Source organism: Ovis aries, chromosome 16 (genome assembly GCF_016772045.2).
Source record: "Ovis aries strain OAR_USU_Benz2616 breed Rambouillet chromosome 16, ARS-UI_Ramb_v3.0, whole genome shotgun sequence".
NCBI classification, from domain to species: domain Eukaryota; kingdom Metazoa; phylum Chordata; class Mammalia; order Artiodactyla; family Bovidae; genus Ovis; species Ovis aries.
This window is the reverse complement of record NC_056069.1, coordinates 25,609,011-25,636,063: the sequence shown is the minus strand read 5'-3', so window position 1 is coordinate 25,636,063 and position 27,053 is coordinate 25,609,011. Positions and strand designations below refer to the sequence as shown.

General features: G+C 35.0%; 1 protein-coding gene and 1 long non-coding RNA gene across 3 annotated transcripts in view; one reads left to right on the top strand and one right to left on the bottom strand.

The window, feature by feature from the left end:
* The window catches only part of NDUFS4 (NADH:ubiquinone oxidoreductase subunit S4), a 113,403-nt gene that overhangs the window by 61,419 nt on the left and 24,931 nt on the right, over positions 1–27,053 (top strand). The gene's annotated exons all lie outside the window — the stretch shown is intronic.
* LOC121816807 (uncharacterized) overlaps positions 22,853–27,053 on the bottom strand; it is a 163,208-nt gene continuing 159,007 nt past the window's right edge. The window contains exon 9 of the long non-coding RNA XR_006056517.2: positions 22,853–23,203. This is a non-coding gene — a long non-coding RNA (uncharacterized LOC121816807). The remainder of the gene's footprint in view (positions 23,204–27,053) is intronic.

Here is a 27,053-nt window from a genome sequence, read left to right as displayed (position 1 = left end):
ACATCATAGTGATTTTAGAATTGCATATTAAAACTACAGTGAGATACCACTAGACACTTATTTGAATGGCTTAAAAAAATTGACCATACCAGGGCTTCCCTGGTGGTACAGTGGGTAAGAATCTGCCTGCCAGTGCCAGGGACATGGGTTTGGGCCCTGGTTTGGGAAGATTGTACATGTCCCGGAGCAACTAAGCTGGCACACCACCACTGAGCCTGCTGTTCTAGAACCCGTACGCTGCAACTACCGAAGCCCTTGTGCCTAGAAGCTGTGCTTTGTGACTAGAGAATGCCCATGCATTGCAAGGAAGACCTGGCACAACCAAAAATAAAATAAATAAGTTATTAAAAAAAAATACTAACAATACCAAATGCTAGTGAGGATACAGAGCTGCTAGAACTCTTACAGGAGGAATCCAGAATGGTACAACTATTAGCTGTTTTGGAAAATAGTGTGGCAGTTTCTTATAAAGTGAAACATGTTTTTACCATATAATCCTGTAGTTTCACTTCTAAATATTTATCCAAGTGAAATGAAATCTATGTTTATACAAAATCCTGCATGTAAATGTTTTTAATAGCTTTATTAATAATTCCAAAAACAGGAAACAACTTAGTCGATTTATACACACTGATTAGGAACCACCATGGATGAACCTCAAGTGCTTTATGCTGATAAGCCAGACCCAAAGACTTTGTACATCCTGTGTGATTTCATTTATTTGGCATTTGACATTTTAGAATAGGCAAAACTCTCAGGACAGAAAAACTGATCAGTGGTTTTCAGGGTTGGATGTAGGAGGAGTTGTTAACTATAAAGGGCATTAGAAAATTTTAGGGGGTGATCAGACTGTTCTGTAGTTTGACTCTGGTGTTCATTTTTTTTGAGTCAGAACCAAGGTTGGATTTTACTGTTCATGAATTATTAATCAAATTTTTTAAACAGAAAAGATTATTTCCAAATTTGGTGCTAAGATACTTTTAAAAAAAAAATAACTTTATTGTTTTGGCTGTGCTGTGTCTTTGCTGCTGCACAGGCTTCTCTCTAGTTGCAGCGAACGGGGGCCACTCTAGTTCCCTAGGGCACGTGGGCTTCAGCACTGTTGACGTTCCTGGTTCCTGTGCTGTAGAGCACAGCTTCAATAGTTGCGGTCCACAGGCTTAGTTGCTCTGAGGCATGTGGGGTCCTCTGGGACCAGGCATCAAACTAGTGTCTCCTGCATTGGTAGGCAGTTTTGATCACTGAGCCACTAAGGAAGCCCCAAGCTACTTCTTTATAAATAATATCCAGTGGTTCAAGAGCTGGCCTAATAGTATACGGGGCTTGCCATTTTCTACATGATCACCTTCTGTATATTTGAAAACAGTTCTTTGGTCCGAAATCAACGGTTCTCAAACAATACTGGCTGGGGCTGAGGGAGCATGACTTTTGTAGAAGGCCTACAAAGTCAAACTATTTTCATAATTATACAAAGACTTAATTTGCCCTTTCACTGTGTTGACATGGACACTTGTTATAAAAACAACTGTGGCAAAACTGTTAGCACCCTAGCCTAAGTCAAGGCAAGTGGCCCTGTGTATCCTTTCTTTGTACCCTTCACTTCCTTGCATTTGAGCCTTTAAAAAAAGGAAAAAAGCTAGTTTCACTTAATATCTTTGATAAAGCAGTGAAAATTATTAGTTTTTAAAAAAAATCTCAATGTGCATATACTTTTTAAAATGTTCTATGTAGCAGAACAGAAGTATGCATAAAACTCTTCTGCATACAGAAGGACAGCTGTCTCAAGGAAAAGCACTTGTATGACTGAGTTGGTGTTGCAAACTGAATCTAGTCCTTTTTTTCATGGAAGAACTTTTACGTGAAAAAACAGACAACAGGCAAATTATGATTGTTCTGTTTTTGGTACATGGTAGCCAAGCCATTTTTTAAAAAATAAACTTGTCATTTCCAGAAAGTGTTTTCTGTGATAAACTTTATTTCAAGTGAAAATGAGAATTTTTGTAGAACTTAGTCACTGATCTGAATGAGCTTGACAGCTTCCCCATACTTAAAGACTATTTTAATGGGATTGGTAGTGAAATTAATGAATGTGACTTTTAAAATATTGTGTAATGAAATATTTTAACATTTGGAAGATCTTCATACTTGTGTGAACCACTGTTTTCCGTTAACGTATGTTATAAAATCATGAATGGATATCAATTAAAGTGCAAGAGCAAACAATAGATTTAATGTGAGAATGAGAATATTAAGTTATTGCTCCCTTTTCTAATTACATATCTGTGTAATCAATTCTCTTCACATATTACAAGCAAAACAACTTGGCCATTTTGAATGTAAGAACAGAAGTTAGAATGTCTTCTATAAAACTAGACATTAGAGATTTTCAAAAGTGCTGCTCTTCTCAATTTTTTAGTTTTTGAAAATGTATTTTTATGATATTACTTATGTTAGTATATAATCATTTTATTATTATTTTAAGCTAAGTCTATATCTAAGTTTTTCTCCAATTTAATTTCTTGCATGATAAAATACCTATAGATATATGAGATTTTATAAAATCTCATAGGAGTCCCAATCATATTTGAGAGTGTAAAGGAATCCTAAAGACCAAAATCTTAGAGAATTATTCTCCTAAGTCTTCTCTTTCCTGGCTTATATATCCCCAGGGCTTTGATTCATTTTATGAGTTTCAGTTAATTCATCATCTTGATTACCTTCTAGTTTGACTGAATTTGTTTTAAAACATTATTGCCAGGATTTCTCATGATGCTCCAGACGTATGGTGCAGGATAAGGTGGGATTATTACCTCTGTTCCTTCTAATCTTAGCTGTCTAGTAAGGCAACTTAAAATTAGGTCCTCATACTTCTTCCTTATGTGGATTTCGTGGAGAGGTAGACCTCAGACACTTTTTTACTTGTACTGTCCTGTTTCATTTCTTTCCTCTTAGGTATATGCTGCTTATTATTTAAAACTGTTACTAGATTAGCTCAAAGGGCATGTCACCAAGTAAATTTCTTTTTTTTACTGTTACTTCTGACAGGCTGAATTTAATGTGTGTAACAAGTAAAAAAAAAAATTGAAGGAATTTTTATAGTGTTTTGTGGACATCAATACCATACAAAGAAAAATTGTTTTATTCTGGGCATCAGTTGTATATTGATAACTTGTATCCTGTCCTTTTCTTTTTTAAGGTATAGAATGTAGAGGGGTAAAGTCCACTTGGCATTTTCTAGTGTAATGAATTCTTTTCTGTCATTTTAGAACTATACACAATGTTGACATTGTTAGAAAACAGATCTCCAGAGAATAAAGTTGTAGTCATTGCTGGATTACTGCTAATAATGAATTTTATATTCTGCACATGGCAAATTTTTAATCATTCTTAAAATCTCTGTTGTGTATAAACTGCTAACTATCCTTTTCATTTACTCTTGCAACTAATAAAATGTTAAATATTAAAAGAGTAGATGACAGTGTCTTAAAATAATCTTGTTGATATATGTAGAAGCACAGTGTTTAAAAAGAAAAAACTTTTTGGGGTTGTACCATTATTATTTCCAAATATGTCCTACAGATAATAAGGAAAGCTTACAAATGATTGTTTGCTAGGCCCTTGTGCTTCTGTTGCAGGAATTGCTGTACCATGGAGGTTGGGTGAAGAATGTCTTTGTCTTTGTGCTTTATTAAGAGAGTAACTTTTTTTCTTCATGCCACCCCACCCCAATCTCCTTTCAGTACATTTGATGAATACCCAAGTCCAGTGAACACATTGTCTTTTTATATTCACTTGTATTATACAAAAGAGAGAAGTTAAATTTTCAGTACTCTTTGAAGATTTTGAGTAAAGGCTCCCCACAAAACAAAGCATAAAAATTAGACCTGCATAGGTGTATTTTTTATTTGCTTTTTAAGCATTTGTATTAAGTATTTTTAAAATACTGATTCCTTGTTTTCCACAATTACCTATTTAAGTGTCACCTGTTATAGTTAGTATTTTACACAAAAGATAAAAAAACTACTGTGATAAAATACAAGAATTATTTCAGTTTATTCATAAAAATGTGAAATAAGTCTCAATGGTTTGACATTAGCATATTACCTCCATAAAATTATTATATGCCATCTTTCATTCCTTCATTTATTTATTTGATATATACTTACTGAGCCCTCAAGTGTGCCAGGCACTGGCCTTCAGTGTTTATATTGATACTTTCAGTGGTTTGTTTTCATTTAGGTACTTATTTTGTCTAAAAACTATTAAGCACCACCTGTTTTATATCTTATAAAGGTGTTATACTTAGTAATACATGCATTCCCAACATACATGCATGTAAGAAACCTTTCTCTTTTGCAGTCTGTGAATCTCAAATCTGTGGCTTGGGTTGTGAACGATAGCTTTAATTTCTAAGTTTTTTTTGAAAAATTACTTGATAGTATATAGTATTAATCTAAAATCCTAATATTTTGGACATTTTAAGTAGTCTGTGTTAATATCTTGATTTAAAAGTTAGGTGTGTGTGTAAAATAGAGTCAGTAATTTGAATGTTGCCTATTTGTGTTTTGCTGTTTGACAATTACTTCCAAATAGCAATAACACAGTAATTAAAGCTTTGTGACTTGTTGATACTTACAATAAGTAATTGCTATTTGATTAAGCACATGTTATTAACACATTCAGCCAACAGGGTGATAATATTGCTAGTTTAGAATGTCTGCAAGCAACAAGTTATTTAATAGAAATTTATTGTCACTTATTATTAATAGGTTTTAAATTTCTTCCTTGCTTGAATTTGCTCTAACAACTTTATAAAAATGAATGGTTTTTGCAAGTCTTCAAAATAAAATCATATTTGCAACACCTGTATTTTATGCTATTTTTGCCTCCCACAATACTAAAAGTTTATAGATGAAAACTTTTTGTAAGTCTGCAAACTTGGATTAAAAATTGGTCATTATGAGGTGACCTGCACAAAAAGATAAACCTAAGTTAAAGGCTTGCATTTGCTTTGACTGCTTGCTTTTTTTTTTTTTTTTAAGGGGTCAGTTTTCTTTTGGTGAGATTACTTTCTTTTGGTGTATGGCAGCGCTATCTCTGCTAGATTATTAGGAGTAGTGTCTGCAATTGGGGTTATACAGCCTTCTAGCATCTCAAGTGTCTGTTTTGTCTGGACTTTGCTCATGCAGCATTCTTGTGCAAAAATTTCAAGGCTTTAGTCTGGAGCACTGGGTCAAAGGATATGTCTCTTTGAAGGGTAGACAGGAGTTTTTTATGTTTTATTCACTAAGTAGTATTTCATTTTACATCAAAGAATAGCAGCCTTTGAGAACCTTTCATGGTGGCAGTTTAGCATGAAAGTTTTTTTCTTAAAGACTCACTAAATATGGAATAATGTTTTTTACTTTGCAGTTGCTTATTTATATTCTTATATTTGTATGAGACTATTAAAAAGAGAGAAGTGTTGACTAAATGTACATGTTAGGTTGCAGTATAGTTTTAGGTAGTTTTAGGTTTTAGAAACAGCATAGTTTTTTTTTTTTTTTAACTATGTATTATTGCTCCCTGTTGATTTTACATTACCCATAAACTACTGAAAAAAATTGGTGAGTAGCTGTTAAAATTGTATAAAATTGTAGCAATACGATTGCTTAAAATTGTAAAGAAGTAATGACTGATAATTTTGGTAGTGTAAATTTTATACTGAAATGGCCGTTCTTTAATTGGCCTTTTTTCAAGTACTTGGTGGGGGCAGGGTACAGGAGGCAGTGTGTTGATTTTGGAAAACAAAAAATCCAAGTAATGAAAAATGTTAAGACTTAGTATAGCTAGGAATAAATGTTCTTCTTTCTATACTTTTGGTATAGGTTAATCAGTAAATGTATTATGTACCAGTAGCATTAATCACATAGTGATTGCTTATGTTTAGAAGATCATTCAATTGCATATAATATTCCTATTATATGATGTAATATACCTCAGCATATGAATTAATACTAACATAGCTTATTTTATGTTTATGGCAAAAACATGCTCTTAAGTTACTGAATTCTATTAAATTAATAGCATTAATTTATCATTTAATAGAAATATTTCTCCTCTTATTAATGACATGTCATTTGTTTTAACACAGCTTCAGTTAATCTTACATATAACACTGATTAAAACAAGTCAAATCAATTTTCATATAGTTATTTTAAATAAAAGTGATAAATATAGAGCAGCATGTTCTAAAATATACTCCCAATTAAAATAAATTATTTTCACATATAGTCAAACTATATAAAAACTTATACTAAATACAGAGAAAATGAATGTTATAATAGTTTTAATACACAGACAAGAACTATTTAAACTTAAAATAGAGAATGATCTTTATTAAAATTGTTTAAGGAACAAAAGGTCTTTCCTCTACAGTATTCAGCCATCTCTATTTGTGATTCTTCAGCAATTAAAGCAGATTTATTTTCCTCTTTGTTCCTACTTGCAGTACTTGAACAATGCTAGAGAATTGAACTGACTGGAATGTTTTATCTTTCAAAAGCTTTAAAGTTCTATGTACCAATTAGCAAAATACAGTAAAGGTTTAAACTGTTAATAGCCACAACATCTTTAATGCATAGATCTGTAGTATGTTAGCGCTGTATAACAGTTCTTCATTGTATGTCTCTTTTAAGGAGAGTAACTGTGTCAGTTCTTTTCTTGCTTTACTACCTGCTGTGTATGGAAATTGTGTCTAGTACTTGACACTTGCTTTCAAGAATTTAAAATTCTTGCATGTTATTATGTAGGCACTTTGGCTCTCAATAAAGTAGAATTGATAATATTTTATTTGTTTGGATTTTATATCAGGTTTTTTGGTCATATTTTAGAGATTATTTCAGGTCATATTTTAGAGATTTATCTATAAAAATACATTATTTTTTTAATGAAATCAAAGTACATAAGCTGTATATTATCTCCTTGGAAATTGGTTGTCTAACTTTGTTTAACTGAATATAATTATAAACTAATCATAAAGGTTTATATCAGTATGTAGATATATAATGCTTCATTTTATACTGTATTTGAATGTAGGTGGGATTTTGTTGTTTCTTTGGTAGTAGAAAGAGGATAATTTTGTTTTTAGAGTTATTAAGGCTTTTTTGATCGGCCAGCTTGTCAGATAATTTCAAAAATTAATTCTAGATACCCACATTAAACTTGTTAAAAGCCTCATGTCCATCATCTGATAGTAAGTTCTTAATGAAGGTAGGGGTGAGAGGAAGTGAAGAAAACAGTAACATCTTTTGGTGACAATATATAGAAAGAAAATTGACCATTTTTCATCATGTATTTCTGGGAGTAGAGTTGGAATAAAGGAAAGAACAATGCAGACCTCAGAATTTGAGACTAGCAATCATCCAATCTGTTTCTGGGTTCAGGCTTTCTGATCTTATTTGACTTAGTCTGTGCTCTGATTTTATTCTTCAGGATAAGCTTGCCACTTGCAAGCTTACAAGTATCACTTACATTATACAAGATAAGGAGGCTTAAAACATAGTAGTGATATGGAAGCTTTGCTGCTTGCAGTGTACTATGTGTTCATAAAACTCTTTCTCTTTATAAGGCATACTTTTCAAGATATGTGTGAATAGGCATTTTGTTCAGTTCCTGTTAAATGTTTTATTTGTTTCAACTTTGAATTTATTGCATATTATTTGGTGAAGGTCTTTTTAAAAAAAAATTGTAATGCTTCCAATAAAATAGGTATTAAAAATGATCTTGGCTTTCTCTAAGCAATATATAGGACACAAATAAACTGAAATGTTGGGCTGAGAATGCTAATTTAAATTCAAGAGCTGAGGATTCAATTAGTGTACTGATTTGCATCTGTTATTTACAGTGACTACTGAATATGTATTGTTAGTTAAAATTTATCAATTAAAAGACATTTAAGCATAGTTCACTAGTGAGAAATTTACATCCAAAAAATTAAAATAAAGTTCCTGTTTTAATAAGCTTTATAATATATTAAACATTCACATGGTGACTGGAGCCGCACGTGCCTAGACTAAGGACTAAATCTCTCTGGCTAGGAGTTTTCGACTACAACAATCTGTAACTACAACAGTCTGTAACTGTAAAGATTCTGCAAGGAATTTTTATTAAGCTCATATTTTATTTATAATATAAAAACTGTATTGTACTTTTCCATTTGTTTATTCAGTTATTTGAGCACCCACTATGTACCATATTCTTGGCCCTGGGGATATACCAATAAAGAAAGAACAGCATTGTTGCCCTTAGAGCTTATATTTTCATGTGTAAGCATATGGCAACTTTATTTCTAAATGATTAAGATACTTTCATAGAATAATGAATGTTAGAGAAAAAAATCAAGCAAGGTGATAGGCTAGAGAATAGCTGGGGGGTAAAATAGGTGTTATTAATAGGGCAATCAAAGAAAGACACTTTGAGAAGATATGAAATATGAACTAAGGTTTGAATGATGAAGGAGCCAGCTGCGTGAGAAGCCAAGGTAACAGCGTGCCAGGTAGAGGAACAAGGTAATGCCTTAAAGTGTAGCTGGTGACAGTAGTCAAAGAAGAGAAGAAAAGCTGTGACATGGTGAGTAAGAGGGAGAGTGATATAAAGCAAGGTCAGACAGGTAGGAAGGGGGTGGGTTAGGTAAGATTTTAGGTCCATGGTAACAAGTTTAAATTTTATCCTAATTTTAATGGGAAACCATTATAGGGTTTTAAGTAGGAAAGTGATTTGATCTGATTTACTTCTCAATAAAGCTTGAAAATTACTTAGCTAATTATGGTTAAAGGTCATTCAAAGAAGTTCAAAGGAAGTGATCTGTTTGTTGGCATTTTTGTTAACTCATATGCCTTTTTTTTGACATTCCATGAAATTTAAATAATTTTCATCAAGTTTTCTACACGAGATTGAATTTTTAACAACTATTTTTTTTAAAGGACCCCATTTTAAAAAAATCTTTGTTTTTAGATTTTACATATGGTGTAACAATTCACTGATTCTTCTATTAAAGTATCTTCTAAATTTGAAATTGCTTTCTTAATAAAGATCTTATTGGGACCTGGAATAACAAATTCATCTTCCCTGAATTTTCTACTCTCTATACTCTCTATACTGGCCCTCCTATACTGATCCTGCTCCACCCCCAAATCAACCCCCCACCCCCACCCCCGCCCCAGACCGGGGCGGGGGGAACAGGGGAAAATAGTGGAGATTTGTCCTCAGGGTAAAAGAAGGTAAGGCTGTCTTGAGGTGCTGTCCACCAGGTAGGTGCTGACAAAGCCCCAGATCCCAGATATGTTTGTATTGCCCAATGTTTGTATGTCTTTTTTCCCCTCTGTCTTTGTGACTCTTCCTCTTTTGCTGACTGTGTAGCTGATAGTCATCTCTCTTTATCTTTTTGGCTACTTGTGTTTTCTCTTACCTCCTTTCAGTTTCCCTTTTCAAATGGCTGGCTATTTCTTTCTCCTCTGCTCTTTCCGCCCTGTCTCTGTCTGGTTTTGACTCTCTGGCCAATTCTTTGGCTAACGTTCATTTCTTTTTTTCATTCTTCTGTGTCTCTTCTGTCCTCTTTATTGTTCTGCCTGTCTTCACACTTTTGTTCCTTTTGCCGTTTTTCTTCAATCTTTGCCTCTTTTTTCCTCTTTTTTCAAAATGATAGGAGAGCTACGTCAGATCCATAGAGGAGAGACAAAGATGGCACCACTCTTTAATTACTTTTTCCCTCTCATTGTCTTATTTCCCCCTTTGGGAATATATGGGACTTGAAGACATTTACAAACTGTAAGAAGAACTATCATAACTTGTACATTGTATTACTTGAAATTTTCAACCTGATGAGACGCTTGTGATACTAGAAAGACCATGAGCGTATTTATAGATACAGCATTAGGGCTTTAAATCCCTTCTTTTAGTTGTGTGACCTTGAGCATGTTATTTAACCTCTGTGAGTATCCTCTTAAAATGAAAACACTTTTTAGAGTTGTTTTGAAAGTTAATTTAGAATACCCACATTAAACAACAGGAGAATACAATATCTTGTTTATTTCATCTTTCAAGAAAAATCCTCTTCCCCTGCCCCATTGCACTTTTTTCCTATGTAGAGTTGTTAATCTGAAAAGAAAATCAGATGGATATTATAACCCTAGAATCTGAGTTAATTGAGACTGCCATTCTTAGTCAATTTGCTACTCAGATATTGAGTTCCTTGGGGATCTTGGAGCAAAATATTGATTCTCAGTTACCGTGGTCTTATATCTGTGGATTGTATTCATTTGTGTATGTCAAATGAGTATTCAGTGACTTTGTCATGTAACGCCTTTTTTTACAGCCTATGGCTCTTTACTAAATAATCTGTGATACTACTGCCTTTCTTTACATAGTTTCTGCCAGTCAGTTGTGTAGATATATTGCTATATAATTGTCATTCTCATGATAAATTTCTTTAGTCATTTATAACCTGTTTTTCATGGTGTGAATTTTAAACTATTACTCTGAAGAAGTTTTTGAAGGGCTTATTCATGTTATTAAACTTAATATTTGGTCATTAAACTGTATGTAACTTAAAAAATTTTGTTTTACTTATTTAATAGTAAAACATATACATTGTAGAAACATTAACTTGGAAATATTAAATCACCTTTAATGTCATAGTCTTGGTAAATTTACTTCTTTTTTGTATGAATATTTAAAAACAGCAACATCCAACATACTTATATACAACACACATTATGTTTTGTAGTTTGATGTCCCTTTTTTTTTTTACTTTATTTGCATTATGTTGTGACTATCTTTAAAATTATTCAAAAGAATGATTGTAAATTGATATATAACCTCCCATTATATGGCTACCCCATAATAATATCTTTTGTTATTTTTGTGTTGTGTTTATTTTGTGTTATTTTTGTGACATGTTTTGTATATAATGCAGGTTGTTTACAGTTTTTTGCAGTTATATACAATGCTAGAATGAACATCTGTATTCCTAAGGATAATCTTTGATAAAAGTGCTGGTTGCTCAGTCGTGTCCAGCTGTTGGTGACCCTGTGGTCTGTAGCACTTGAGACACCCCCATTCGTGGAATTCTCCAAGCAAGAATACTGAAGCGGGTAGCTGTTCCTTTCCCCAGAGGATCTTCTTGGCCCAGGAACTGAACCCGGGTCTCCTGCGTTGCAGGCAGATTCTTTACCATCTCAGCCACCAGGGAAGCCCAGTCTTTTTGATAACGTTTCAATTTTAGGATTGATTCTTAGAAGTGGGATTACTAACTTAAAGGGCTTATTTATTGTAAATATTTTAATTTTTTGATACCTAAACATGATTAATAACCTTTTTGAGAGGTTTTTCTTTCTTTTACTTTTTTACTTTAACTATATAATTTTAGAGATATGGCTCTTCATGCCCTGTATTTTTTTCTAGTATACATTATCCAGTTCTAAAGATGCCTTTCAGACTGACACATAGGGTGTTACATGTTCTGTCTAATGGGTAAATACTGTACATCTAAAAATTAGAAAACAATAAAAATACAGAGTAGTTAAATAATGTAGCATTGAATTAGAAAGTACTTCAAAACTTAGTATATCCTGAGGACCAGCATTATGAACTTAGCTATCGTTGTACTATCAAGTTGTGTGTGTGTATGTTGATATAGTTACATCATAAATAAATGTAAAATATTAGGCCACTGCATAGCAATTAGTACTACTATTGCTATTCCTATTCTTTTATAATGCATTGTAACAGAGTTTGTTATATAAAGAATGTATCTGAGTGATAGTCTCCACATCTTATGTGTCAGTTTGTATTCTTTACTCCAAAGCCTTTCCAGAACAATGCAAGGTGATCATCCACAAATATATCTATAGTACTTATCTTCACTGTTTATTGGTGAACTACATTTTTAATTTCTAATTTAATTTTATTGTAATCAACAACACAGTATTATGATTTCAGTTTTGAAATTTTCCTAGACTTTTTTATGGCTCAGAATATGGTATATTTTGATTAGTGTTTCATGTACATTTGGAAAGAATGTGCATTTTTTCTTTTGGGGTTTGGTGATCTATAAATTTCAAATAAGTTTTTGGTTGGTTAATAGCGTTGTTCAGGTTTTCTTTATCCTTATTGCTGTTTTTGTCTGTCTTCTGTCAGTTACTGAGAGAGAAGTGTTAACATCTCAAAAAATAATTTGTTTCTTCTGTTGGATCACTTTTTTGCTTCAGTTATTTTGAAGCTCTACTTTTAGATGCATAGACATTGATTGAAGAGTCTTACATGTTCATGATGAATTGATGTTTTTATCCTTATGAAACATCTCTTTATCCTGCTGCTAATCCTTGTTCTGAAGTCTACTTTGATGGTATTAATATAGCTTCCGTTTTCTTATTCTTAGTTTTAAATGGTGCCTCTTATTCTACCTTTTACTTTTAACCTATTTGTGAGCTTACATTTAAAGTTTGTACCTTGCACATATATTTTGCTCTTGCTTTATTTTATGTAGTTTGACAGTCTCTGCCTTTTAATTTCCATTTGATTTGTTTTCTCCTCCTCCTTACCTTTCTCATTTTCATTTTGGATTGAGTACATTTTTGGAAGCTCATTTTTTCTTCTCTATGTCTTAGTTCTACCTCCTTTTTTTAGTGGTTGCTTTATGGATTACAACATGCATTCTTAACTTTGTACAGTCTACTGTGAACTGTTGGTTGATGCAAATGTAATTGTGGTTCAGACAATAAATTTTAAATCATTATAACAAAGGTCAAACACATCTTTATTAATCAAAGTAGGAACTATTACAATCAACACATTTTTGCCAACGAGAAATAAGTTTGTTTATTCCTGTAGCGTAAAAATCCAAGCTTTAGGATTCAGTGAACTCTTGGAAAGCTTTTTCTGCCTCCTGCTGGTTGGAGAAGCATTTACCTTACAAAAAGTTGTCGAGATGCTTGAAGAGGTGGTAGTTGGCTGGCGAGAGGTCAGGTGAATATGGTAGACGAGGCAAAACTTCATAGCCCAATTTGTTCAACTTTTGAAGCTTTGGTTGTGCGGCATTGACAGGTGTTGTCAGGGAGAAGAATTGGGTCCTTTCTGTTGACCAGTCTTGGCTGCAGGCATTGCGGTTTTTGGTGCATCTCATCAGTTTGCCAAGAATACTTCTCAGATGTATTGGTTTCACTGGGGTTCAGAAAGCTGTAGAGGATCAGACAGGCAACAGACCACCAAACAGTGACCATGACCTTTTTTCACACAAGGTTGGCTTTGGGAACTAACTCCTTTGGAACTTCTTGATCTACCCACTGAGCTGGTTTCACAAGTTGTTTTACAAAATCCACTTTTTTGTTGCACATCACAATCCATTGTTGTTGCTTAGAATAAGAGATGACACTTCATAATGTTATTTTGTTGTTGTTGTTTGTGGTCAGCTCACAAGGTTGGAGAAAGCAATGGCAACACACTCCAGTACTCTTGCCTGGAAAATCCCATGGATGGAGGAACCTTGTAGGCTGGAGTCCATGGGGTTGCTAGGAGTCGGACACGACTGAGCAACTTCACTTTCACTTTTCACTTTCATGCATTGGAGAAGGAAATGGCAACCCACTCCAGTATTCTTGCCTGGAGAATCCCAGGGACGGGGGAGCCTGGTGGGCTGCAGTGTATGGGGTTGCACAGAGTTGGACACAACTGAAGTGACTTAGCAGCAGCAGCACAAGGTACCCACTTATTGAGCTTTTTCACCTTTTCACTTTGCTTCAAATGCCAAAGGACCATAGAATGGTCAACACTGAGTTCTTCAGCAACTTCTTGTGTAGTTGTAAGAGGATCAGCTTTAGTGATCCTCTCAGTTGGTCTTTTTCAACTTTTGAGGGCTGGCCATTATCATCTTCAAGGCTCTTGTCTCCTTTGCAAAACTTTTTGAACTATCTCTGCACACTGTACTTTCATTAGAAGTTCCTGGGCCAAATGCAGTGTTGATGCTGTGGGCTCTCTCTGCTGCTTTGCAACCCATTTTGAACTCAAATAAGAAAATCATTCGAATTTGCTTTTTGTCTAACATCATTGCCCTGCTGCTGCTGCTGCTAAGTCACATCAGTCGTGTCCGACTCTGTGCAACCCCATAGATGGCAGCCCACCAGGCTCCATGTCCCTGGGATTCTCCAGGAAGAACACTGGAGTGGGTTGCCATTTCCTTCTCCAATGCGTGAAAGTGAAAAGTGAAAGCAAAGTCACTCAGTCGTGTCAGACTCTTAGAGACCCCATGGACCACAGCCTACCAGACTCCTCCATCCATGGAATTCTCCAGGAAAGAGTACTGGAGTGGGTTGCCATTGCCTTCTTGCCCTAGTCTAAAATAAATATAAAATAAATAGCAAGTGACTAGTCCTTAACAAAAAACATAAAGTGAGAAATGTGCATTAAAATGATGTGTAACATGACCACATTTATTTAAGAATATATTCCAGTATCAAATGGCAAAGTTCAACAGTGCAAAACTGCAATTACTTTGCACCAACCAAGTGGTTGTCTGAGGAGAAAAGGAAAGATATATACCCAGATGAATGCAGCCTTCCAGAGAATAGCAGGGAGAGATAAGAAGGCCTTCTTCAAATGAACAATGCAAAGAAGTAGAGGAAAACAATAAAATTGGAAAGATGAGAGATCTTTTCAAGAAAATTGGAGATTTCAAGGGAACATTTTCATGTAGGGATGTGCATGATAAAGAACAGAAACGGTAAGGACCTAACAGAGGCAGAAGAGCAAAAATACATAAAAGAACTATACAAAAAAGGTCTTAATGACCCAGATAACGATGAAGGTATGGTCACTCATCTAGAGTCAGACATCCTAGAGTGTGAAGTCCAGTGGGTCTTGGGAAAAATTACTACAAAGATAGCAGAGGTGATGGAATTCCAACTGAGCTATTTCAAATCCTAAAAGATGATGCTGTGAAAGTGCTGCACTCAATATGCCAGTAAATTTGGAAAACTCAGCAGTGGCCACAGGGCTGGAAAAGGTTGATTTTCATTCTAATCTCAAAGAAGGGCAGTGCCAAAGAATGTTCAAACTACCATACAGTTGCACTCATTTCAGATGATAGTAAGGTAATGCTCAAAATCCTTCAAGCTAGGCTTATACAGTACATGAACTGAGAACTTCCAGATGTACAAGCTGAATTTAGAAAAGGCAGAGGAACCAGAGATCAAATTTCCAACATCTCTTGGATCATAGAAAAAACAAGAGAATTCCAGAAAAACATGTACTTCTGCTTCATTGACTACGCTAAAGCCTTTGACTTTGTGGATCACAACAAACTGTGGAAAATTCTTAAAGGGATGAGAATACCAGAAAGGAGTACATCAAGGCTATATATTGTCACCTTGCTTATTTAAGCAGAAAAAATTTTATATTTACTCAGAAATTTACCATTTCTGATGTTCTTTCCATCTGGTATCTTTCCTTCAGTCTGCAGAACTTCATTTAACATTGCTTATTGTGCAGATCTTTGGGGACAAAATCTCAGCTTTTGTTTATTTGGAAATGCCTTTATTTTGCCTCTGCATTTGAAAGAGATTTTTTTTTTTTTTTTGGTCAGGCTACCATAACAAAATACCATAGACTGAATGGCTTAAACAACAGAAATTTATTTTCCTATAGTTCTAGAGGCTAGAAGTCCAAGATTCTGGTGCCTCTATGGTTAGTTTCTGATTAGGACTGTCTCTGGCTTGTAGGTGGCTGCATCTCACATGGCATAGAAAAGCAAGCAAGCACCCTGCCATCTCTTTTTACAAAAGCACTAATCCCATCATAAGGACCCCACATCATGCCATCTAACCCTAATTACCTCCCAAAGGCCCTGTCTCCAAATATCTCATATTTGGGCTTAAGGGTTCAATCTATGAATTTGAGAGGGCAGGGGGACTCTGAATGTTATGGGTATTCAGTCCGTAACCACCTATTCATTGGATATAGAATTCTAGATTGAAAGTTTTTAGCACTTTAAAGATGTCATTCCACTTTCTTTTTAAAAAAATTGTAAATATGCATAACAAAATTTACAGTTTTAACCACTTTTAAGTGTATAATTCAGTGGCACTAAGCATATTCACAGTATTTTGCAATGCCGGGGTCCAGCCCCGGTGGATCCAGGGTGATTCGAAGGTGGGGGGATGGAGTCAGCCTCTTTGGAAAAATACATATTTAATCACAGATATAGAGAGATTAGAAACAGATAGTGTAGTAGGAAGATTAGTGGAGAAAAGGAGGCTGAATAACTTGGATTACGTGGAATAGCATCCATGCTCCAGATGGGAATTCAGCCAGAAAAACGGGAGCAAGAAAGAAGCGACATGGGGGAATCAGTCTTTCCGGAAACTGATCCTATTTCTTTATTTTTGGGTTTGCTCGTATACCTTTTGTTACACATAGGGATGAATACAGAGTCACGTGGGAGTCAGCAGTCCTGACCTTTATCAAAATCAGGTGCTTCACATAAATGTATAAAAAGGGTACATCATCTTCTGGCCATGAGTGAGACCTGCTGACATTTTATGATCCTTTCTTTCTGATAACCAAAAAACTTATTTTTTCCAAGGGTGTTTTTTCTTAAACCAGGCACCACCCTCCAAATAAAGTTGCATTCCTATAGGGTGAGGGTGTCGTGAGTTACAATCAAGAAAGGAATTTATTTAACCCAAGGTTAACATGATTAGTCTTAAAGGTTAGTACTTATTTCTCGTATATGTTTAAAGGTTAATACTTATTTCTTCCTATATGCTAGTTATATTCATTATAAGTGTAGGGAACATGGAGATTTAGCAGCAAACATCAGCCCAACAAATGAAAATCCTTTCACCAATGCTCCCCTTAAGATCTATTTAGTCTTAAGATATGATAAAGTTACATTTTCACATAGCAAGGACACAGTGATTTATAACAAAGTACAGTGATCTATTACAAAAGAGAAAATCCATTAACTCAAAAAGTCTAGTATTGCTAACCTTAAAAACTACTATATTTCCTTTTCTATATTCCAAATACATTGATTAATATATTCCCAGGTGCCTAAGAATATGGAGGCCTGGCGGCAATCATTGACTCAACGAGAAGAAAAAGCCCTATGCTAATTAAGACTCTCAAAATACTCCAAAACTCTCTGTGCTGTTTATGGTTGAGAGGTAGTAAACAATCATGTGGCAGGAGTATGGATAATGCTGTCACACAAGCTAGTCTGTCAGCAGAGAGGTTTGACCTGAGACATCCTTGTCCCACCCAGAGCAGGGAATTAGCAGCAATTATTGACACAACAAATGAAAAACCCTTCACCAATATAATTCCTAACCAACCCATTATACTAATAATTTCCAACTCCCCAAAAGAATTTGCCTTTAGTAAGTCTAAAACATCTCGTGCCTCTCAGGTTGGGAGGCTGTAAACAATCACATGTGGCCGGACGAACCTATACAGGCGGGCTAGATAACCTTCAGAGGAGTCCATAAGCTGAAACACTCTTGACACGCCCAGGAATTTTTATTGCCTTGGAGCTGCACGTTTACTCCTTCTCCGAGAGAAACGGTTATGGGGAGAGCCCCCCGTAAAGTCAGAGGTGTAGGTAAGAGCATAAAACAGACTCTGGTTTTGGGGTTAGATGCTCGGGAACAGGGGGTTTCCTGAGGCTTGATCACGCCTTTGCGTATGCCAAGCCTCCTTCCTCATGACCTTTGCCATGGGCGGAGTTCCTCACGCTGGCCCCCCGGCAATGCAGCCATTACCACTATCCGTTTCTGGAACACTTTTGTGATCCCAGAAAGAAACTCTGAACCCTTTAAACGGTAACTCCCCATTATCTCCTTCTGTTAGTCTCTAGTAACCTTTTTTATGCCTTCTGGCTATATTAATTTGCCAAACTATATATGATATAAGCAGAAACCGTATAATATGTGACCTTTTGTGACTGGCTTATTTCATTTAGCATGATGTTTTCAAGGTCCATCCATGTTATATAGCATGTGTCAGAATTTCGTTCCTTTTTGAGCTTATGTTGTATATGTGTGCTGTATTGTTTATCCATTCATCTGTTGATGGACATTTGGATAGTTTCCACCTTTGCCTGTTGTAAATAATGCTGCTATATGCATGGATGTGCAAATATCTGTGGTACAATCCCTACCTTAGGTGGAATTGTTTGGATTATACAGTAATTCTACATTCAACAGTTTGAAGAACGACCAGACTGTGGCTGTACCATTTTCACATTCCCACCAGCAACACACAAGGGTTCCAGTTTCTCTGCATCCTTCCTCATCAGCATTTACTTTCCCTGGTTTTAGATAATAGCCATCCTAATGTGTGTCAAAAGGTATCTCACTGTGGTTTTGATCTGCATTTTCTTAGTGACTAGCGATATTGAGCATTCTTTCATGTGCTGGTTGGTTATTTGCATATCTTTGGAGAAATGTCTATTCAAGTACTTTGGTTTGTGTTTTGTTGAGTGGTAGGAGTTCTTTATATATTCTGGGCTTCCCTGGTGGCTCAGCTGGTAAGGAATCTACCTGCAGTGTGGGAGACCTGGGTTCAGTCCCTGGGTTGGGAAGATCCCCTGGAGAAGGGAAAGGCTACCCAGTCCAGTATTCTTGCCTGGAGGATTCCATGAATGGGGTTGCCTTGAGCGCTACAGACCAAAGCGTCTCAAAGAGTCAGACACGACTGAGTGACTTTCACTTTACTTTATATATTCTGGATATTTATCTATTATCATGTATATGTCCTTTGGTGCACAAAACTTGGGAGTTTTATTTTTAAGTATTTACATTTAGGTTTTTGATCCATTTTGAGCTAACTTTTGTGTATGATATTAGGTAAAGAATTCAGTTTTATTCTTTGGCATGTGGGTATGCAGTTTTCCCAGCACCATTTGTTGGTGCTTTCCCTATTGAAATGGTCTTGGCATTTTTTATCAGGCCTTTTTTATCATGATAAATCTAGTTACTGTTTGTTGAAAGAAGTGATAAGTGAAAAAAATGGTAGTTGCTCAGTTTTGTCTGACTCTGCAATCCCATGGACTGTAGCCCGCCAGGGTCCCATGTCCATGGAATTCTCCAGGAAAGAATACTGGAGTGAGTAACCATTCCCTCCTCTCAGGGATAGTCCCAACCCAGGGATTGAACCCAGGTCTCCTGCATTGCAGACAGATTCTTTACCATCTGAAGCCTTAAAGTTGTAACAGTATTATTGATTATATTTCATATGGTGTATTAATACATTACATCCCCATGACCTATTTATTTTATATGTGGAAGTTTGTACCTCTTAATCCTCTTCACCTGTTTTGTCCACGTTCCAACCACTCCTCCCTCTGATAACGACCAGTTTATTTCCTGTATCTATTAGTCTGTTTTGTTTTTTAGAGTCTACATGTAAGTGAAATCATAGGTTTGTCTTTTCTGACTTACTTCACTTTGCATAATACCCCCTAGGTCCGTCCATATTGTTGCAAATGGCAAGATTTCTTTTTGGGGCCAAGTAATATTCCATTGTATTTATATATACATCTTGTTTATCCATTCATCCATCAGAAGGTGCGTAGGTTGTGTTTATATCCTGGCTATTATAAATAATGCTGCAGTGAACATAAAGGTGCATATATCTTTTAAATTGGAATTTAAATCTTTTCATATTGTTCAATGTTAGTGTATAGAAACACAACTGGTATTTGTTGTGTGTTGAGGTGGTCCAGTGGTAAAGAATCTGTTTGCCAATGCAGGAGGCATGGGGGATGTAGGTTCTATCTGTGGGTTGGGAAGATACCTGGAGAAGGAAATGGCAACCCACTCCAGTATTCTTGCCAAGGAAACCCAATGGACAGAGGAGCATCCAGTGGGGTCACAAAGAGTCAGATATGACTTAATGATAGAGCATGCATGATTTTTTTTTTTTTTTAAATCCTGCCACTTTGTTGAACTTGTTCATTAGCTCTAATAGGTTTTGTGATTGTGTGTAGTATCCTATAAATCTGTGAGCAGATATAATTTTACCACTTCCTTTTCAATTTGGATGCCTTTAATTTCTTTTTCTTGAGAACTCTGCGTCACAAATGTTAGTAGCCCTGTGCTCTAATCACTATACTGTCCCTGCTCCTCAAGGCTGTGGTGTTCTGCTTGGGCTCTGTCATGGTCCGCAGCGTGCCTCCAGGTCAAACTGGGATGACTGTAAGACTTCATCCTGAATTTTCCTTCTTTCAGGGATAACAGTATAATGCTGCCTGTTATCCAGTTGTCTAATATCTGAAAAAAATTGCTTTCCCAATTTTATAGTTTTACAAGGCCACAGTGGTAGTCTGCAGTGTTACTCTATCATGGATCCAAATAAAAATCCATATATTGCATTGTGACAGCCTTTTACAATAATGGGTTTAATGAATCTTTAATTTTTTAAACCAGCCTTTTAACAATTTGCTCCATTATTGATGCTCTCAGTTATTTCTGTAAAACATCCTTACCAATGTACTGCATATTATGTCTTGATTTAAATATACTACCAGACTTTAGCTCTCAGTAATGGGTCATGTTTACCAAGACTCAGCTGTGCTTGTTTCCATACCTTTCTATGCCAGTTTTACTTGCCATTGTAATTACATAATTTAATTGGATACTACAGTCTGAATGCTGCTATATGGGGGACAAAGAGTTCTTTATATGATTGTTCTTTTGAATACTTTGAAAAGATAATAAAGGTGAATTTCTGACATGATTTTTGTCAAACTAGGTGGTGGTGAAACAGTTATAAAGGTTGTGCTACAAAAGGAAATCTAGATTGATTTTGGACTTAATGTTTCACAGATCTCTTTGTATTCTTCACATTTTTTAAAAACAAAACTGTAGATTGTAGATATGCATTTTCTTGGTAGTTTATGACAGAAACAACACTTGGAATTCTAACCACTGGACCTACACTCAGTGGAAAGGTACTGACCCTATATCTGAAGATGATTGAAAGAATGTCCATGTGTACCTTTTAAGTTATAATACAGTATTAAAGTTGCTGTGTATGCATGAATGTGTGTATTCACTTAATGATCTTCTATTTTCACCAATATTTTTAGTTAACAACTATCTGTTCCTAAGTCAGAAAAGAGACTTCGATCCATAGCTTAACTTTTATTTTTATGCTAAATTAATGAGGGATTGTCTTATACTTTTTGTCTCCTTGAAGTTTGGCTTTCGCACATTGCCTATTGAATGTTGTTTTACTAAACTAGAAACATTCAGCTTTAGATTATTTTCAGTTCCTTTCCAGATATAACTAATTTCATTCATTGTTTAAACCACCACTTGTTTTCCAGTTGTTTATTCACCTTCTCTCCCTTTGCCCTGATGTTTGTTTATTCAGCAGTTATTTCATATTTAGTTCTCTGCTGCTGTGGCTTTTGTTCTCGTTAATTCTTAATTTACATTGTGTGTACGTCAGCTTTTTAATTTATTACCAGGGTATGAGGAGAACTGTTTGATTATGAAATAACAGAGTGGATCTTTTAAAAATGTAATATGTTATAGAAGTTCCAAGTGTTTTGTGGCCATTTTTTTCCCTTTATTTCAGCTTCTGAAAAAACTATTATGTGACCTACTATAGCTACATGAATTAGTAATTTAAAAATCAAAAAAATTCTGGATCATTGGATTAAAAAGTAAACAAGGAAAGGTTTAGGTATTAAGTTGGTCATTATTAATATGCTATATCTTACAAGTTTAAAACAGTTACTTAATAACTTTCACATGCTTCATTGAAGCATACTGGTTTTCACTGAGGCAGTATTAACCAATTTATTTTGTAAGCATTTTCTTTTTCTAACTTTCACTTCTTTCAAAGTTAATAGAAAATGATTGTTTCCAGTGTTTCCTTGTAAAAATGAAGTCTTCCAGTGGATTTTCCTGATTGGGAGAGAAAGTTTATTTCTATATTATTTAAAACAATTACAGCTTTCCAGGGGAGTTACCTTGCTCCCTAGTGATAAGGATTCCAGCTGGGCTTTCACTGCTGTGGTCTGAGTTCAATCCCTGGTAAGGGAACTGAGAATTCCTCAAGCTGCGAAGTGTGGCCAAAAAAAAAAAAAAAAAACTTACAGCATTCTGTCTTAAAATGTCTGTTTAGTAAACTTGATTTAGCTATGCCATACATCAGATCATGTACAATGATATAACTGTACAGTAAGAATCTGAACATACATCCTTATACCATTACAAAAAAAGTATGCGTTTGAGTCAATTTTGAGGAAATTTTGTTAATTTTTAAAAATATTCTTACAAGTCAAAAATCAAATTCATCTTCTCCTTTATAGGTTTGTAAGGAAGAATATACAATAAATAAATTCAGTCCAATTAATATATACTATTTCTCTGTGCCTTTAAAGCATAAATAAAAACTGACCCATATTGTGAGTAGCAACATAAAATTTTACCACTCTTTAAAAAGGAATTTGATAACATGTCAGAAACCATGGAAAGTTATCCTAACCTTTGACCCAGTTAATATTACCCTCAGTGACTAACCTTAAAGAATTAGGGTACTGAGATTTTCATTGTAGTAACCTATACTGTAAAAGAAATAATAACAATTTGGTTTTTCAGTAATGGATTGGCTGAGAAATTGTGGTTTATCAACTTCATAGATTATTACTGAGGCCATTAAAACAAGAAATATCAAAACAGGGTAACTACATGGGAAAAAAAGTAAGTGATGTGATACTTGAAAATAGTGCAAAATAACTATTATCGCTGTATAAAGTGGATATGTATATAGATCATTATTGTGTAATATACATAAGAAAAGCAGTTGCTAAGATTTTAAACATATGGATATATTTTTATTTTTCTAGTTTTTGGTCGAACCAGGTCTTCATTGCTGCCCACGGGCTTTCGTTAGTTGCAGAGGACAGGGGCTACTCTGGTAGCTTGCAGGCTTCTTCTTGCAGTGGCTTCTCTTGTTGCTGAGCATAGGCTCTAGGGTGCCCAGGCTTCAGTAGCTGCAGAACGTGGGCTCAGTAGTTGTGGCTTGCAGGTCTTAGAGCACACGCTCAGTAGTTGTGGCCCACAGGCTCAGTTGCTCCTCAACATGTGGAGTCTTCCCAGACCAGGGATCAAACCCATGTCCCTTGCATCAGCAGGCTGATTCTTATATCACTATACCACTGGGGAAGTCCAAATATATGAATATATTTTTAAATTTTTTCTTTAATTTTTTTTATAATGTTTTAACAGTAACTTCTTAAAATCATAACTATCCTGAAAGAATCATCTTCTGTCTCCTTCTTCAGTTAGAAAAAGTAACTGAAGAAGGAGATAGATACTTTTACCTTTAAAACCAAATGGACTCTCTTTTACATTTTACTTTGTATCCTGACTTAATCCTTCCAAACATTACTATGAGGTATGTTTTGTAGTACCTGGATGGGGGGCTCTTACCACACAGCTTGCAGGATCTTAGTTCCCTGACTAGGAATTGAACCTGTGCTCTCGGCAATGAAAGCATTGGGTCCTAATCACTGAAATGCCAGGGAATTCTCTGTAATACACTTTTTGAAGGAGGAAGCTGATGGAATTTAAGCAACTTGTCAGTATTGCACAGGTAGCAAATGGTGGGGCTTGGTTTCCTTGAGATTTATCTGAGTCTTAATTGATACTGTATTTTACAGTAATGATTATTTAGTTATCCTCCCTCCTTCTTATGGGTGCATAGATTATAGACTTTTTAAGTTCAGGAATAAAGTCTTATTTTTATTTTGACACATACAAAAATGGAATAGCCAGCCTTTAGGAAGAAAACGAGGCTTTTCTCTAGACTTGAAGCAACTTAATTGACTCTAATTACAAAATCTTTTGTTGTATTTTATTTACTAACTCATATTATCCCATCCCAAGAAGATGGGAATTTTTTTGCATCTCACCAACAACCTCCCATTACTTGTTCAGTCTGTCTTTTTAAAAAAGTCAGATAGTAATTTTCATGAGACTAGAGATCATGTCTTTACCTTTGAGCATTGTGTCTAGGTTCTAATACATAGGCACTAAAAATACATGGGACATTGTTTTATTGCCCAGGCACTTTACATACATTATTTAGTCCTCGTTTTACCTTGTTTAATTGATCCTTATACATAATATTTTAGGAGAAATCTATTAATTTGCCCAAAAGCTGGGATTCTAACCCAGTTTTGACACAGCCCTTTGCTTTCAGCCATTGCTGTACCCTAACGTGCTCAGAAGGATCTAGGAGTAATGAAAATAGTTTGAGAATGAGACATAAATGTCCCGAATTCTTAAGGTTTTTTTTAATTCATTATATGATTAGGTGTATCATTTGCTTGATCTCTTGTTAGTATTGTAACAACATTCCATTTAAAACTGAACTTTTGGTTTCCTGATATGTGCTAAGTCTCTTCAGTCATGTTTGACTCTGCGACCCCATGAACTGTAGCCTGGCAGGCTCCTCTGTCCATAGCATTCTCCAGGCAAGAATACTGGAGTGGGTTGCCACTTCCTTCTCCAGGGCACCCTCCCGACGCAGGGATTGAACCTGTGTTTCTTGTGGCTCCTGCATTGGCGGGCAAGTTCTTTATCACTAGCGCCACCACCCAGGTTTGGTTTCACGATAGCTTTGCTCGATATGCAAGATAAAATGGATGATATGTTTCAATGCTTGTCTCATTACCTTGTTAGACTCCTACATCAATGTCTTGCTTTAACAAACAAAAATTGGTTCTACTAGCACACTTCTTGTTTACAGTTTTGGTTGTATCTTGAATCGCTATGGCCACTAACTTTTTAGAAGCGTTTCAAGTTCTTCCATGATAAATAAAATACATATGGTTATGCTATCTGCCAAACCTATTATTTTTCAAACTAGTATTTATTTAGTATAGTGTCCTTCATTATTTATTAGACCACTTAATGAGTTTCTTGTATTAAGTATCCATAGAGTACTTGAAAGGAAGTTTTTATTATATATCCAGGATTGTTTTCCTTTTAACATCTTTCATTGTTGAGGTAGAATATAAACAGAATCATCAAATTTAGATGGATTTTAGTCCTAAAACAAATTTGAACACATAATTGGTAACTAATAGCCTGCAGTAGAACAAGTTTCTGTAAGCAATATTTGTACTTAATGTTCCAATATGTACTCTATTAAATAAAACTTTTCAACATTGATCCACAAATAACATACAGTGTAGTGAACTTATTACCAAAAAGCCTGTTAAGAATTTTGACTCTTCTGGGTATACTGGGAGATCTATCAGAAATTCATCCAAAGTGGTGAAAGCCTTTTTCGTTAACTTCTCTTTATGACAGGTGTAAAGTATTAAGGTTAAGTGGGTGGGGCAACCGGAAGTAATTACTAAGGCCAGTGGCATTTTTGTGGTTTAATAAAGGCAGAAGCTAATTATTCAGTTTTTATTTAAGTGAAATGGTGCCAAAAAGGAGGTTCCTGCAGAGCAGCTGCACTCCTTCAGTGTTACCCTAATTTACCAAAGACACAACTGTCACAAACAAAACTTTTAAACTTGATATATAGCCACAAAAGTAAGGAGGCTTTTGTTTGGAGTGCATGCAGAAGAACTCCTTTATACAAATCAACCGGCAGATGACAGACAATGATGAAAATTTGATTCTTTGAAGTCATAATAGTCATTGAAATGTGTGAAATTCTGGTATTGAAAAGAGAGCGGCCAGCAAGACTCTAAATCCTGGGTGGTTGCAAGAAGCTTGCTGGGAGGTTTTTCTGCATTTTGACACCAACTTCCCATTGCTTGTTCCCTGCTTCCTTTGTTTAAAAAAAAAGTTGAATTCACACAAGATAAATGGGGACAGTTGATAACCGAATCATACAGTTTTTATATGGAAAACTAATATTTTATAATGGAAATTGGTATTTGAAAGAGTAAAGTTCATTTACATATACTGGCATATACTTTCTTAATGATTTTTTAAATTACTCTTCAATTTAAACTAGACTTGTGAAATGGAAAGTCAGTGTATCAGCTCCTATAAATTTAAAATTGTGAAAAAGATCATGCTAAAAGAGTAGAACTTTGAAATTATGATATGCTTGTAGCAAAGTAGCAAATTTTTAAATATGAATGCCCTTTAATCTATGAATCATGATTAGGTAACTAGTTACTATTTCTTAAATAGCATATTGTACACAAGTTCATATTTATGAAACTTTATGAAGATACTTAGTTTAATAATGTAAACATAGGTGTCATGCTTGATCCAGTTGTTAAAAAGTTTTAAACTTCAGTAAGTGTATATATTATGTATAGGGTTACTTGTTTCCTTAGAATTTATAAATACTAACTGGTGAGTCTTCAGATTCTTCAGGTGCCAACTTGCAGCCTTCTCCTATCTTATGTGTTTTAACTTTTTTGTAGACATAGAAAATCTATGAATTATTATTTATAAATAACCTATTTTACCAATCAAATGAGAAATCTGTGAAAGGCAACATTGACATCTTTTATATTTTTTAAAAATAATCACATATGATCCATACTGCAGTAGAAAAGTAGAAATCTAAAAAGAGTATCATTAAAGTAGAAATCTAGAGTATCATTAGTTCAGTATAGTTTCAGTAGTCTGCAGATGATCTGTTTATTTTCAAAAGTTGAGTCACAGATAGGTCAGTGAGAACTTTGAGGGAAAGCAAAGCATTGAAGACACGTAAAAAGTTCATAGTGCCTCATAGTTCTTTTCAAGTATTACATTGTTTTAGTGGAATCTTGGAATGGGAGCTTTAGCCCATTGAAATGTCGCTTAAAGGACATGTTCTTCTGTCACTTGCTGAAGCTGTGTGGGTGAAATGATAACAATAGAGTGTTGTGATGCGCTTTAAAAGTGTGAGAAATCAGTTTGTCTAGACTGAGTGTGTGCCTACAAGGACTAGGAATTTTAGAGCTTCTGTGCCCTTTAGGTGTCAAGTATGTGAGAGATGCCAAGCCTTTTTATTCCATCTTTGGCAGCAGTTCAATTCTCCAGTAC